Genomic DNA, 17,797 nt, shown 5'->3' on the forward strand with positions numbered 1-17,797 from the left:
GATGTCCATTTGCAACTTCTAAAAAAGACTGTTACATACACGCATTTCAAGCAAAGTGGTCTATGATATCAAGCAGAGTCAGCCACCCCTAAATGTACCAATTTACTCTACGAATTTTATACTTCATCCGATTGTGTATAAATATGGCATCTGATAAGATACTTATTGAATCAATCCTTATTTTCAATATTTGAAAGATTTTTTAGTTTTTCCATCTATAGATTTTATTTGTAGTTCATTTGTAGATTTGTCTGTATCGTCTTTCAAAGCTGAAGTCAGGGATGTAGTTTATAAAGATCAGTGCGGGTTCATATGACTCACATATGTTTAAACTTTGAAACTGGAAAGTTAATGAAATTTTTTCTTTGTGTTTCGTTTTTTTTTTCCTCAATCATTATTGTCCCGAGGTGTATAAAGGTTTTTTTCAATAATTTTTCGTCAAGGTTTGAGTGGAAGAGCAGGGGTGTATGGCTTCATCACCATCTGAACTCCGCTCTGTAATTGATTTTTTTCTAAGGTTTTTTTTTGAAATTGTATTTTTTTTATCTTCAATGAAAGCATTATTATTATTATTGCTACAACTGTTGGATTATATGTGAAATCAATATCCAAAAAAAAATGTTTAAGGTGGACAAATAATTGGTTACAAAAAATATGTTCACACAATTATTTTAATTGATGAAAAAAATGTTACCGCAATGAGGGCTGCATTAATTTCCTTACGAAATATTAATTGCTTCTCTTCGATTTCTGGCAACTTTAAAAAATTTCGAAAAAATGAAATAGATCTTGATAATCTTCGTTAAATAATATCTTGATACACTTCTCAAATCAGCCATGTTCACAGTCACAAGAAAAAAAATACTGTTTAATTCCTGCAAGTTCACCGACAACATGATCTTCGCATACGTAAGTTTCGACTTGCATTACGATAGCAATCGGTTTTGTACGAATTCCAACAAGCCAAACTTCTAACCCAACTCAAGCTCCAACCGCTACACTCTCATGCAAGTCTCTCAATTCAGTCTGTTCAAGCCAAGTTAGCCGACTTGCATGCGTGTAGGTAGCAGGTTTAATATTATGTTACCAAAAAATACTTTGCCAATAGGAGTTGCATTATGCTTCACGTACATTATTTCTACGTCAGCATTTCAAATAAGAGGGGTTCTAGTTCAATCATGGCCAACGCACAAAGTAAAGGGTGTTTTTTTTAGAGCTATAGAACTTTAAATTGCAATAAAACAACGATGGATTATTCGATTGACATGAATTTTATTTATCCGCAATATAATCTTGTGACAATACATTTCAAATATGATTTCTGGCATATGACCGCCACGGCTGGCTCGGATGTAGTCCAATTTGGACGTCCAATTTTCGATGACTTATTCCGACATTTGTGGCTGTATAACGGCAATAATACGGCGAATATTGTCTTCCAAATGGTCAAGGGTTTGTGGCTTATCCGCATAGACCAATGACTTTACATAGCCCCACAGAAAGTGGTCTAGCGGTGTTAAGTCACAAGATCTTCGAGGCCAATTCATAGGTCCAAAACGTGAAATTAGGCGGTCACCAAACGTGTCTTTCAATAAATCGATTGTGGCACGAGCTGTGTGACATGTTGCGCCGTCTTGTTGGAACCACAGCTCCTGGACATCATGGTTGTTCAATTCAGGAATGAAAAAGTTAGTAATTATGGCTCTATACCGATTACCATTGACTGTAACATTCTGGCCATCATCGTTTTTGAAGAAGTACGGACCAATGATTCTACCAGCCCATAAAGCGCACCAAACAGTCAGTTTTTCTGGATGTAACGGTGTTTCGATATACACTTGAGGATTAGCTTCACTCCAAATGCGGCAGTTTTGTTTGTTGACGTAGCCATTCAACCAGAATTGCGTTTCATCGCTAAACAAAATAAAATGGACGTAGTGCGCGATACGTATTCCGCACAGAACCATTATTTTCGAAATAAAATTGCACTATTTGCAAGCGTTGTTCAGGCGTGAGTCTATTTATGATGAATTGCCAAACCAAATGGAGAATAAATCACTTGACAGCTGTTAAATCGGTCGCCATCTCGAACAGTAATGCTAACTTAAAGTTATATACCTCGAAAAAAAACACCCGTTATAATCTCAGAAAAGCTGACATTCGTAAAGAATTCTAACAGGAATACCAATACGTAATTTCATCAAGTTATAAAACGCAAAATATCGAGATTATTGCGATTGGCGACCTCATTTGATATCTTCGAACGTTGTAATTATGAACACGATGATCAAATAATATCGAATATTTCCCTCCAGTCAAAATTTATGTAAATGAAGAACAATTATCGAAAATTACAGCGATGAATTCCTGAAAATCTATATAGCCCTTCAAACTTCCTGGAAATGCCAGTTAATCAATAATGAGTTAATGTTGTGTTTCAATGTTATGCAGTGGTGGCCAGGGATCAGCATTACACTTTTTAATCAATCTTACATATTTTGTTTACAAACTATTGGCATCTTCAGCAATTGTACTACTAGTAGTTAAAAGCATTGCATTGCTGAATACATTATACAGACCGTTGGAGCAAATCAAAACTTTGTATTATGTTCAATGGCTTGACTTTTGGAATCATTCAAGGAAAAACTTATTTTCACAACCGTTCATCCAAACAAACTTTTTCACACTAGTGCTGAAAAGTAAAAAGATGCGTTTCCTATTTTCTCTCATCTAACACTGAACATTACACAATTCACAGTTCCAGACGTTGCCAAGAAACGTTTCCAGCAGGCTAAGGGATGACGCGACTTTTAGGTAGAAGATGAAGATTATTGGGAGGATTCCAATGAAATACATGCAAATGAAATTATTTAATAATCCTGCAGCCTGCAGTCAATGCCGTCTGCCTGTCTGCAATTGATGAGTGCTTCTCTAGACAGCCACTTGCCACTATTCAATTCTTCTGGGCTGGATGTTTCATCTCATTTGAAGAATGTAACGAATTGTGTATTTATCTATACTATCAGTATTAATTAACAGATTTCAATTAAAAGTACGAAAGGTATGTTGAAATGAAATTTCACTTTCAATATGCTTCTGAAATTGTTATGACTTATGCGTAAATTCCTTACCCACTTGATTTTCTGAACTCTGAACATTTTCAGGTCAATGTGAGTCACATGCGGAAAAGTAGGACTTTCAGAAACTTTTTAAAACCATCCTGAGATTATCACAGTTCACTTTTTGGATTATTTAGTATCGAAAAATCGGATAAAAGTAATCAGCCCAGTCTTATTTTTGGATACTTTACCGATCGTTTTAGCTGCAAAATCGAACATATGATTATACTTCAAAGAATCAATGTTCAAATATTAGTCCTCAAAAAAATCATCACTTTCGAAACATGGCTCCTTTTTACTGAATACAATACTTTCAGTTCCGGAGATATCAAGTTCTGTAAATTGTATTCGGATTTCGGAACGTTTAACCTCTGCTTTAAATCACACAGAGTGATTATTATTAAAATAATATTGAATATTTCTGAACAAATTTTCTACATGTGATATATGAGGCAATTATAAATCAAAGTGAAATGTTAAGTTTTTTAAGCATTTATAGCGAACATTTTGCCAAATTTCTTCTAAAAAAGTTCTGAAATGATGAGGTTGTACTCACTGATGTGGATTGGGTTGCCATTTAATTTCATGGAAATAGTTATTTGTTTTACTAAGTAAAACAAACAAAAGTAGTATATTGACTGCCGCGGCTGATAGTTCAGCCATGGCAGTCAATCTACTTTGCTGCCTACTTGAACATATTGTCTTCAAATGTTCATAATGATATGAATTTGCAAATTATTACAATTCCCACAATTTTTTCATTCTTCCTGAAGTAATAATAATAAAATGGTTTATTCTGTAAGCTACAGGGTAGGTATATAATCACAGAGGCCTGACCCTGTATGTGACTTCTTAATAAACAAAATATAATGCATTAGCCAGTATTCCAATAAATTCACAAATCAAAATCAATTTCTATTAACATATTTCAATAAAAATATAAAAATCAACAAAAACTCAAGAGTAAATCATCCACAGTAATGATCACAGATGAGTGCCCATTCTATACATACAATATATCATAAACCATCAAATAATACTCCATCAAAAAGCTAATTCTCTATTCCAAGTGATAAATTAAAACGAAATTTGATAGAAATCGCAATGGTTGGTTGCTATAGTATGGTTTATGTCCATGATAATTATAGTTTGATAACTTATAGTTTATAACTTATGACAGTTATTTGGAAAGATATAAATATAAAATTAATATAATACATTTAAATTATGGACACTGATAGCGACTAAGAAGAACCTACTTCCTCCAGAAATAAAATGGCAAAAAATATTGATTGTCAGACAATGTCGAATATTTTATTCGCATTGAGAATCACTCATACTTTGCTGATTGATATCTGTAGGCAAAATTAATATTTGCTATCAATCGGAGAAAAAATCATTATTCAATCCGAATTTTGAGTTTTATCTCTGAAAGGAATCTTTGAGTCAAATGTTCGGAATCCTTCAATCTGAAAACTGTTTTACATCTATTTCACATTCAGCCTTCGCTCTATGACCCCTCTTTGTTAATCAAAATCACAGATCGAAAAAATTTGTATTCGTCTGTTTAGCCCTCCGAATACAAAAGTTTTCCGCAATGATAATTTGATACTGATCATCGAAGTTCCGAAAATTGAGAAGCGAGAAAAATTAATGGCATACCCGAACACATTAGCAGCTTTGGATGGACGTGATGAGCTCAACACATCGTTAAAACTTGATTGATTATCGGTTTCCTTTTGTTGAAGTCCATGAATGAGACAATGTCGGACTACCTCTAACACTAATTGATTTATTTTTTTGACCGCTCATTCGGATATACAGGGTGGGCCAGATTTCAGTTCAATAAATTCGGCGTCGAATGAACCAACTCTTTTCATGAAGAAAAGTTCATATATAAATATGTATATCCTAACAAGCTTCGTTTTCTAGATACAGGGTGTAGAGTTTGAGAAAAATCGGTTCTCTAGTATTATTACATTTAGTGTTTTAATTTTTAGGTATAGAAGTCTAGATGATGACGTAATGTTTCGAATTAGGTAAGTGTCTCCTGCCAAAATTATCCATTGGTGTAGATATAGGGGTGCGATGATCCTATTGAAAATCTACAACACTATGTTTTTTCCAAAAAAATATTTCATTGCTAAAATCGACAGAGCTTCACTAAAGAAAAAGGTCCCCTACATTGTTTTCATAGAATGTAACATTTTTCGTCATAATCGATTACAAAGCAAACACTTTCCACCAAAATCTACAAAAATTAATTTTTCCATAAGTAATAAATGAAAGTACAAAAATTGACTTAGAGTATTATAACGCTTTCAGATGGCATTTAATTGAACATTTCAGAAAGAACATTTATTCGGACACTTAAACGATAAAAAAAATTCTTGATTTTTTTTTATTTTTTGTGCGTTCTCTCTGAAATGTTCAATTCATTGTCATCTGAATATCACTTCACATAATCACTGATAAAAAAATCAAATTTATCTTTAGTGAAGCACTGTTGATTTCAGAAATGAAAGTTATTGAACTAAGATCTGGACTACCTTGTATGTCCCTCATTGTATTCATTGATTTCGAAAATAAATCGATAAGACGATAAGAGAAGAAATTTTCTCTGTTATTCCCAATTTATATCTGAAATTCTGAGATTAGAGAAAACTATACATAATACATATTATATAATTGTAAGTTCTAGGTTTTCTATTGGATAGTTATATCTATGAAAACTAGAGCAGAAGTGTTCGTTATATTTTTGATTTCATCAAAAAGTAGCACCGTGTTGCTAAAATCTCATCGCTCTATCTCTACATAGAATAGAGAAATGACGAATTTCACCCTGTACATGTAGTTTTGGGTGGCGCTAAAATCAATGAGCGGTTAACACGTCAAGTCAATGCTCTGTGACCAGATTCCTGGACCTAAGAAATGATCTCATAGTGCCCCTCAAAACTCATTAAGTTAATGGAGTAATATAAACACAAGACCAAAGATTATCTCATTATGAAAGGTCAAGGCTACAAAATGTTTTCATCGGTACTACTCATGCATTTCCGCCACTTTCCTGTCGATAAACATATAACTGGACTACTGAATGTGACATACCCCATTGTTCAAATGTCACCAATATATAATATACAGGGTGAATGGTAACGTAAGTCTCATAGAATATAGAATACTTCAAACTGAACGAGAATTAGGAGTTCAAAATTTGGGGTACCTATCGGTTTAAGAGATAGGGTCGGAAAATTAATGAAATGATGTATGAAATAAATTGATTTCCTTCATGAAATCAACAATTGTTCTATTTGGAATAGAAAACAGAAACAAGACAATATTTAATCAAAAATGCTTTTCATCAGACTGGTGGAAGTTTTGTACGATATTCATGATATATTGAAAAATTTTATATTCACATGATGAAATAATATACAACATATGAATCAACACAAATTTTGATGTATTGAAAAAAATTATCATTCCATCATCTGACTGAAGTAACATTTGTGACAAATGAGTAGAGTTTTCCGATGGATAATCAGACAAAATGAGACTGAGACCCTCAATATTCATGAAAAATTATTAAATATCAGAATAATGCAGGAATATGTATTTTAAATGAAACGTATGAAATAATGATTCCCTTGCGTAATAATAAAAATGTTGAAAATTTTTTGTTTCAATATAGGTAGTACACAAGTGGCGATACTCTGATAAAAAGCATTGTAGGCTGAACTTTTTTTTGTTCATATCGAATTTCTACTTGAATTTTTTATTACATATAGGGATATTTTTCACCGAGCTAAATTATTTCCTTCAATACAGGCCTAAAATTATATTTTGCAGCGAACTGATGGAGAATGAACATTATTATAATCGAGTAAATTATAAGCAAAATATTTTTTCATAGTATAATTTCATAATTCTTCAAAAACCACTCTGTGATTCAAAATATCATGAGGGGGGATTTAAAGCATCATTCAGTTTAAGGTCCTCTATCTCATCTGAACTGTTGCCCCTAACGCCACCAGACCCTCATATTTCAATTCAAATTTTATTTTGAAAAATGATACTTCGATCGATTTCCCGAAAATTTAGATCACTTTTCATTTATTCACACCGATCCAGATTTCATTGAAATTAATTTTTTTGTCGGAATATTATTGAATAATAATAAATTAATTTTTATTTCACAAAAAATTGAATTTAAGCAATGAATAAACAAATTTCAAACTTTTCCTGAGCAAAATAATTTTTGGAATGCTATATAAAACACCCAATTGGATACAAAAATAGAAAATATACAAGACGATAGGGCAAAATCATTTTTCAAATGAATTATCGACAACTATACGACAAAATCGCTTTCCTGAAAATTCCACTCTACGCTCTATAGTGATGAAAAAAGAGTACAATAACACCTCATAAAGTTTGGGATAAAGGTCAATGGCGCCTGCAATATTGATTTTCTACCGAGTGTCGGTTCTCACTTATTATTAGACCATTCCAACACCTGCTTAGGGAATTCATGCGCGTATTTGGAGGCAACAATATATTTGATTTGCTTTCCAACATTCCTATAATTTCGGAAACGCTTTCATAAGCTGAAAGTCAGCTCTTCATTAGGGACTATCATGGTATATGGATAATTCAATATTTATCAGTGGAATTATTATTTCAAGAAGTTTTCTCTTTGATTTGTCTGTGGTATACACTATACTGAGTGAGTTTTAATTATGGAACGCTTCACCTATTTGGGAAACGGATAGCATGATTTTTATAGATTTAGGTGTGTAATAAATTCTCGTCAGATCTGTTTTTTTTTTCGGAATAATAATGCACTTTTTCATTTTAAATCAATCACTCGGTATGTTTTTGCCTTCTAAAACCCTTGAAAAATACAGAAAATTTCTCAATTAATATCTAGGCTATATCTAAATGTCATAATTTGGGAGATATAGCTACATTTACTCTCTCGAAGTTAAAATAATACATTCAGATTGATTGAATAAACAATTTGAATAATGTTCAAATGATCGTTTCATGTTAGGGGTATGTCCACATTTGAGCAAATTTAGGAATTTCAGCTAACATGCAGGAAAGGCGATTACAGCATTTGCTCAAAATGTTGTCCGTTTGCTTCATTACAAAAAGCCATGCAATGTATATAACTTTACAATACTAATTCATTGAAGGGTTAAAGTTGTTATTCTAGCTGTCACAACCACCTGTATTATTTTAACTTGAGCGAAGATAATGTAAATATAGATATGGATAACTCCGAAATTATGGCATTTAGGTAAAGGGAACGTTATATGAAAAATATTCAGTTTTTCCAAAGAATTTCAAAGACAACAAATTTACAGAGTGGTCCATATAAAACAAGAAAGTTTATTATTATTCCGGAAAACGTAAATCCCTGACAACAATGTAAATACCACTATAACATCGGTCATATCACAAGATACATACTGACCAAAATCTATTAAACTCATGCGATCCTTTTCCAAGATAATTGAGGCGTCCATTTAAAACTCACTCTGTAGGTATATCACTGAAAATGTTTTGATGTTGTTATGTTTATATAAAACCTGTAAATTATTGTATTATGTAAATAAACTCTCGATTTCATACACCTAATATTTACATTGAATGCATCCGCGTCTATACCTTAGTTAGAAGATCCAGTGTAATCCCTTTTTGAGACGAAAAAGGTTATGGGTCTTCAGTTCCAAAATGTATAAATTTTATTCCCACTCTGTCAATCTGGTACTTTGTGGCTACGCAAGTCTTTATAACGGACTAAACTGCCACAAAATTTTTTATGAGTATTCAGTTCAGGCCGTAGGTCACATGAAGGATTCAACTTCTCCAGGTTCCAGAAATTTGGTACTCGTTCATGCGCAAACATTAAATAATCGGTATCTCAATATTTCGCGTTCAACAAGTCCGAGTGTGGAGAAATCGGAAATTAGTACTTGCTCATGTGCATACATAAAATAATCAGGATCTCAAAATTTTATGTTCTACAAGTCTAATTTTGATGGAATTGAGTTTGGGGTTACTCCGTTTTGGACGATTATTAGTATTAAATTTTTCGGAAGAGGAAACTTTGTGCCCCACTATTGGCACAGTTTTTTTAATACCTCAACAAGTCGTTCATATAAAGAAGAAACAATCATTGTTTCAATTCTTATTAACATGTCTTGTATCGCGTTCTTATATTTCGAATTGTCGTAGCTTATTAATTAACTTGATCCTCAACAGCAAGATTCAAATCCGGGGTTGTCCGTTTAGAAATCCAAATAAAACGTTTGAAAACTTTTGAAGGAAGTTTTTTGACCCCATGATTTTTTGCCTTTTGAGTTCATGAATCGTTCTCCTGAGTAACGAGAGTCAATTATTATGAGTATTCTATTGATTACAAGTATTTTCATCAATTGTTGTCCAAATTTCATCTGAAAGCCTTTTACAGTTTCAAATTTTACACATTTCAACGCGTATAGTGTAGAAATTTGATAGAGGGTGAAAGGTTTTTTCTGAAGGATTCCAGAGATTTATTATCTCAAATAATAACCAAAAAGCTGTCAATTCCTCTACATTCATAAACTTGACATCCACTAATCCCACATATGGTTAGAGTACTAACCCTGTGTTCAATGAATGTGTGTAATAATTTCGATTGCCACCACCATGAAATATTTGATTAGTTTTTTCTGGAACAAGTTTTCACTTTACTTGTATATTGAAGTCAGTCTTATTAAAAGCGAACAACTCATAAGATTTGCCCAGAAGGATATAATTTTGAAGAATATGATATTTAGATTGAGCCATCTCAATAAAAAGAAGGATCTGCTCGAAAAGAAAAGGTAGGAGTAAAAGCATTTGCTTCTAATAAAAAGTATGTTGGAATGTGGAGATCAGCTGTTATAATTGTTGGAAGTATTGTACAGCAAAAATAGAGTTTCATTCTTGCAAACAGTTTAGGTTGTTGTTTAATTTTACTACTAATGTGTTTGTGTGCGGGTCAGTAAAGAAAATGGGTTCAAGTGAAAGTGAAATTGATTACTGAACATTTCCCAGTTCAGCGTGGCAGACACACTGCAATATCGGGAATCGCCGCTTCAGCAAGCCGAAACACCTTTTTGCGATCTCCATTTCCTTTTTTGGTCAACTATTAAATTTCCTGAGAAATTGATCTGAGAAATGCGTCCTCAACCATAGCTTCAAACATCATCCCCTGCATTGAGTTATGTATGCATAACTTCATACAAATTCAATACAAAGGTTCTCCTTCTTTTAATCAATACGACTCCTAGAAGTAGTAGTTTGTTTTTGTTAAAAACTTTCATATCGATTGTAGAGCTACATTTTATTTTCAGAGTTGTCGAAAATGAAGATATAATGATAAAAACCCTTTCAGTTTGATATCCATAACAATTATATAACAGGAAAGTGCGGCGTCGTATTGTATATTCATAAAATTGCATCATTTGATACTTCATCTCGAGTTTCTCGAATAATAATATTTGCGAATCATTAGGTGGTTAGCGTTTGAATACCTAATTGGGTAACGACGTACTCGATCTCGAATTTTAGATGCCCCAGTTGTTAAGATACATAAAGTAACAGGATAATCTAGGTCAATTCTTCTCCACTGGTTATTTTATCGATAATTATTGAGTTGTCGCAGTAATTCGTTAGGGTCCAAATTATAGCAGAAAGATAATTCCAGAAGGATAGGATTGAAGATGTTCGACTTAATTATCAACTAAAACAAACCAGCGAGTTTCATTAAGAGAAAACAGTCCAAATTGTACCAACAGAATAAGAAACCAATATTATTGAAAACAATAAACCAGAACAGTACCAAATAATTATCTACAAGCTGAATTCATAAATAAAAATCTAAGAACACTACAAATTCCATAATGGATAATCAATTCATCCAATATCATAGAATATCTCAATTCGTTTCTTCCGAGTTCTTCGTATGAAAAAATATCTCGCATAAGCGAGATAAAGGGTGTTCAACATTAATCCTGAGCAATATTCTATAGAGTGTTGTCAGTTAAGTATAACCTTTGAAGTTACGATTTTTGGTCATAATAAAGTATTTTTGAGTGCACAATTCAGAAAAGGTGAAGAACCCTTCACATTCAAAATGGCAGAAAACCTGCAATGTTCTCGATTTCTTCTTTAGGTTTCCAAATTTGATATTCTGAATGAACTCAAGTTTTTTTCACATGTCATGTCACAATGTTCTACGATTGTACTTTTTCATACCTAAGACGAATATGAAAACACAATCGTAAAATATAAAACGGTTAATAACTTTTGATAAGTTCAAATTCACATTCCACAGGTAAAACCCGAGGTAAAACCTCAAAGTCGAGAGTTCGACTCATTGACATTAAAAAAATTTTTTTTGTGATAACTTTATATTATCATCTGGAATATTTCGACAGCCCAATATCAAAATGTTGGCACTCCTAATCCCACCAGCTTTTTTTTATATTTCTCGATTCTGTTTTCATATTCGTGTTATCTATAAAAAGTCCAATCCTGAAACATTACAACAATATCAGGTCCAATTGTTTTTGACTGTAGACAAGTATAAAAATTTTGTTCGATTTATGAACAAATTTTTTTTCGATTTATGGACTAAATTTTTCACAGATTTTCTTATGAAATTCAATTTGGAAACAAAAAAAATCATTAATATTGCAGTTTTTCTGCAATTTGAAATACTGTTTTCAGCGTTCTCCCCATTTTCTGAATCGAGCACTCAAAAAGACTCTGATGTCACCAGAAATCGTAAATTCTAAGATTATACATAACTGACATTCAATAGAATATTGCTCAGAAATTACGATGAACGGTTATGTTTCGAAAACGAGGTATTACTTACCTATAAAGCAAAAATGATTTTCCTATAGTCATCTATAAGACTATATATGTTCGTCTTATAGTTTATGATGAAACACCCTATAGACTTGCTAAAATCAGTAGTTTCACTCTGTTGTTTCGAAGGGTCAGAATTTTCAACCAATTAGAAGCAACACTCTTATTATGCTCAAGCGAACTCTACAGTTCTATAGTGCTGCCGATAATTCAGGTTTTCACTTGATGAATATTCGACGGTAATTCTTGTATCGTCGATTGAATGAGTAGTATTGTTCTATGTTTTATTGTTTTATATACATCAGAAAGAGATAGGAGATAAAGTGAATGTCTGGTATAACTTCGTACTCAGTTTGGGTTCCGAAGGGTCGCTAGAGGGAAAAGGAATGAGTACTGTTAGACAGATGCTCAGAAGTCATGTGGTGTTAATCCCTCTTAACAGCCATAAAACAACCTTACAGCCAAAATTGAAGTTCTAAGATATCTTGAACTTGCTTACAATCTTTGAGAAAATATTTTTCAAACTTGTTGACAAGGTCCAGTACAATGGTGACAGATTTAGTAACTTATTTATTAGGGTTGCGGTTATGCAAATATTTTCTTAGATTTCATACTGTGAAAATGAAAATTTCATCTTGAAGTGGTGGGGGGAAATGGTTATGGAGAAAAGTCAATGAATTAGTTTTTACAGCTGGGACTTGACCTTGGGATAATTTCTAAGCTCCCTGTATGATTGTTGTGAAGACAAAACCCCTCATCGGAACAAATAAAAAGTTCTCAAGTGTCCACCTTGCCTCTCCGCGTCTTGCGATTCTGAAATCCAACCGACCTATTAATCTGTTCACCGTCAAAATAGACCATCATCCCCAAGGAATAATATATCATTTCGAAGCAGATTTAGGTTATCGACATCGTTCGCATTATTCTACGAAAGAAGACTCGGTCGTCTAGCAAGTGATGGCGCATTAACGTCTGGACGCAAGGGCGTCGTTGAATACCCTTTTTCAAATATACGTCTTCCTTTCATTCCGGTTTTTATTCATCTTACCCTGCGGCGAGTTCTTCAAGGCATTGTTTGAACCATGACCGAGTTTTTAACTTTATACTCTTGCCTCTGAAGGCTATTCTTAATTCAATGGGGAAAAAATTGGCTTTCAAGAAAATGGGGAGTGAGTGTTTGAAGACAGTTGGACCTAATTCTACTAGTTCAATCATAAATATATAGGGCGAAAAATTTCAAACACACGAAATTTTATAACAGTTTTGTTGGTCATAACATCATCTGATGGATCAATTTAAAAAAAAAATCTAGAGAAAGTGATTTCAAGAACCTATATTTCCAAATGTTTCATCTGTGTTTATCACAATGAAAATTTGTTATGGCTGCTACATAAAGATTATAGGTATTGTTGAAGTTGAACTTTAATGTTGTTGCCAAGATTTCAGGTCTTTTCCATAAATTTGATTGTCGTTAGCATATGTAGCTCGACCTAAAAATAATTCTATCAAATAGTTCAGCCATCACCAGAGGCAATTCGAGGAAAAATTGGAATCTTGACAGACCACCTACAACGTGTCGATGAAAATTAATATTATTTCCGTTGATTCTTAATTGAGTTTGGCCCACTTTGAAGATCTCGCACGTTACGTTTTTTCTGTAAAATATCTCGACTTTCAATATAGTGTTGACAAATCTACGTAATAATATCTGAATACTCCCAAAATAATTAGGAAACAACATATATCATGAATTGTAGATCTAGAGTTATTTGTAATTCTGCACATTTGCCACATTTTCATAGAATTAGAATTACATAATATGCTTTAAATCAAGAGCACTATTTTTCCTTCAAAACGATACGCTTATATTTGAAAAGTACAACAGATAATCTGTAATTTTTTAATATCTTCCTGAAATTGTGATAATTCAACTAGATCACATCAGATAACAAGTCAGAGAACAATATTAATTAAACATTTATCAACAATTTCCAGAAACCTAAATGATGAAACACAACAAAAAGGAGATTTCAAAGATTGTAGTATTTCACTATTACAGTTATTCATGACCATGAAAAGAATCAACAATCAATTCGATAAATCAAAATATTATTTTCCCATAAAACATAAAACATAGTTGACTCTTCACAGCTTTCAATTCGTTCAATATTCTTAAATGTTAAATAGGTACCCTAATAATTATTTATAATAATTAAGAAGGTATTGATATTGTTCCCCGACTTATAAAAAAAAACTACTAACGAAGTGGCGAGTTTTTTTATGAACGAGTTTTAGAATGAACTTTCCGTACGAGTGTTATTGATTATTTTCTTTAATTCACTGAATTCCCATTGTAATTAATGAAATATTTCCATGAATATCGTTAAGTGATGTTTGTATTGAAAAATATGGGTTGGTATAACAGTTTTTCATATCACAAATACACAAAATTTTACACATAATAGAGAAATCCGTGCAGGATAGTTCCAACGTATTATGATGGAATATAACCATGACATCTGTGCGAATCTGAGATATTCGCCCATGATTTTGTTCAACAAGGTATGGCAGAATGAACGAATTTGTCATATAATTAGGAAATATTTTTCATTTTTCTCCGATTAAGCAAATATTAATTTTGCAGACACATATCAATCAGAAAAGTATTTTTTCAGGCTTCGTCAGCGAAGTGAGGACTTTCCTGCCTAGGCAGCAAAATGCTTATTCTCAATGGAAATAAAACATTTGGCAATTTTTGACATATCAATATTTTTTGCCACCTCATTTCTGGAGGAGTAAGTCTCTATATACCGATATTTTTCACAAAACTCTCAGAAATTTCATGTTGTCAAACTATGTATTATATAATTATTATCATCATCATCAACTTTTAACATGTGCCTGGCTGGTCGCCATCTACACATTCAACAAATCATATTTTTTTCCAAACAATCACAAATATATTCTAACAATTTACACTTTACAAACACTTACATATTTCGTTTGTCAAACTCTATCAAATTTTTGAGTATTACTCGGATTTGGAGCGACAAAATGGGGCCCGAAGAAAAGTAGACATCTCGGCGTAACAACCACTTTGGAACTCTCTATAATTATTATAGACATCTGCATTTCTATAGAAACCAGTCATTCCAACAATTGCGAATTTTATCAAATTTTGTTTTAATTTATCACTACAGGAGCGTTAGCTGAATTCCTAACTATCAGCCGCGGCAGTCAATCTACTACTTTGCTGCCTAGTAAAACAAATAGCTATTCTGCAGAGATTGAATCGTAAAAAAATCAAATTCAAGAATTAACCGATCAGAGTAGTCAGTATTTCGATACAATTATTCCATTTTCGAATTGTAAAAATTAATGAAAACTTTGAGAGGTCAAGGTGCATCTCATCCCATCTGAAAAAATTATTGTTTAAATGATGAACTGAATGTCAGCTGATTCCCATGAAAATACAAAACAATTTGCCGATAACCTCGATGAAAAGCGATGCTTGATAATGAAAAAGTGATTGTGTGAAAATCAATATTTCAGGAATTGGAATCGTTATCTGAATATATCAGAAAGTGAGTTAATGGTTAACCTCAATAATGGTGTTGCTTGAAGACAAAATAAGTGAATCAATTTTGGTGCTCTCCTATAAGTGATATTTTTCATCTAATCTTATTAGGTGCGCAATTGAGTTCCCGCTGTTTGTCAATAGATGACTCCAGCAGTAAGTGCTGGTCGTTGACATAGCCAAAACGTCATGAACCAAGCTTAGACATATGGTAAACAAACTGTTTCAACACATTAGTGATTTTGTTTTGGCGTCATATACTTTTGGTTTTGTCAATATGTCTGATTTTGTGCCAAATAATCGTCATTTGCGGGTAGTGTTGATTTTATTCTTTCATTCGAATAAAATGGAATCGAGAGCTACAAGAGCTCACGGAGATGCTGCTCTAAGTGAAACAACGTGAAGGAAGGAAGACCAAAATCCTTCGAAAAGGCTGCATTGGAGATATTGCCCAATGAAGATCCATGCCAAACGCAAAAAAAACTTTTTTCAGCATTAAGAGTTAGCCATTTCCAAGTGACGTCATGGGTTGCGAATGATTTGAAACAGGGAATTTGGATTCCTTATGGATTGAAAAGGAAGGGTTTTCTTTATCGCATCGAGACGGGTGATGAAAAATGGATGTATCTTTCCTAAGTTACGGCGCAGTGATAAGTGGATATACCCTTGACGACGTTATATACCTAATCGTTTTGGTGTTTCGCCTTCTGCCATGTTGTGACCATTTCCATATGAACGTTCTTGGACGTTCGCCAAAAAATAATAAAAGTCAAGTAGGTGAATTGTCATTGAATAATCAAAATGCAGTGATTTGGTTATGGTTATTGAAATTATTCGTTATATAATCGTAAAGAATACCAACTCGAGCATAGACAATTTATTTTGATTATACGAACCTCTTCAAACGACGTAGTTCGCGAAACACCACTCAAGCTGCGCTCCCGTCATGTTTCGCGATCTACGTCTCGTGAATCGGTGTATAATCGAATATTGTCTATGCTCTTGTGATATTATAACGGAATATACAGGGTCTTTCACGAGGAACCTCACCCATATTTATACGGGAAACTACTGAACTATTTTCATGAAATTCAGCACTTATAAGTATTTCACGATGCTGATGAAATCTAAAATATTTTCAAGGCATGAGCACCTCCGGTTTTTCCGGAAATGACGTCAACTTCCGTTTTTCAAATTAGAACACCATTTTTTTATTCCTTAGAAAATTTCAAGTTATTTTGATGTAACATTTTTCAGTTTTGGTTGGAAAATTCTCTCTGAGCGGGAAAATTCGAAAAAAAATGGAAAATAGAGCTCCGCTGAAACAAGAATAACTTCGAGGTTTTTGAATGGAAAATTTTCATTTTTGAGATTTTTCAAGATGTAAGATTGATGTATCCACTTTAAAAATCGAAATCGCGATTCATGATACAGGGGGTGAAAAAATCGCTTTCAAAGTTAGGGATGACAAAATCGTGAAAAATCAATTTTTTCAAATTAGAACCCCATTTTTTAAGGCAGATATTGAATCTACGTTGAAAAATAATGTGAGTGTATGCATCACACCCTTGCCCTAAAGTGGATATTTTCTGAGTTATTCACAAAAAACTGTTTTTCGTCTTGAATTTTCAGCCATTTCTTTTCCCTTCACGCCAAAAAGATGAAATTTTCAGGAACTGTTACTTGAACCATGTTTTAGATTTTACTACCCTAATATGCAAGAGAAATGAGTTACATGTTGTTCCTAAATAGATGGCGAATTTTGATTCGAATTTGTATCGTAAACCTCTTTATTTCAACTAATCGGCCATCGGTTTTCTCTCCAGTGATAAATAAATAATTCCTTATGAACCATATGCAAAAACTTACTATGTTTTACATTATTTTTTTTTAATGATAGATATCATTAATAACATCTGCCAAATTCCTCTTTATTCAGTAGCATTTTGTGTTTACTATTAATTTGGTGATAATTCGTATTAAGTTATAAAATCGATCACTATGCCTAATTTTACCAATGAAGATTATTTAAATCTCATTCTACTTCATGGAGAATGTAATAAAGTTGTAGATAGAACGATTCGACTGTTCATTGAGAGGTTTTCTGACCGACCCAGACCAACGAGAGATACCATTAACAGAACCATGACAAACTTGAGAAATGTCGGATCTTTCGTTAAGAAAACTATACACA

At 32.9% G+C, this 17,797-nt stretch overlaps 1 protein-coding gene across 9 annotated transcripts in view; it reads right to left on the reverse strand.

The window, feature by feature from the left end:
* The window catches only part of LOC123673514 (serine/threonine-protein phosphatase 2B catalytic subunit 3-like), a 220,792-nt gene that overhangs the window by 165,283 nt on the left and 37,712 nt on the right, over positions 1-17,797 (reverse strand). The window lies entirely within an intron of this gene.

Source organism: Harmonia axyridis, chromosome 2 (genome assembly GCF_914767665.1).
Source record: "Harmonia axyridis chromosome 2, icHarAxyr1.1, whole genome shotgun sequence".
NCBI classification, from domain to species: domain Eukaryota; kingdom Metazoa; phylum Arthropoda; class Insecta; order Coleoptera; family Coccinellidae; genus Harmonia; species Harmonia axyridis.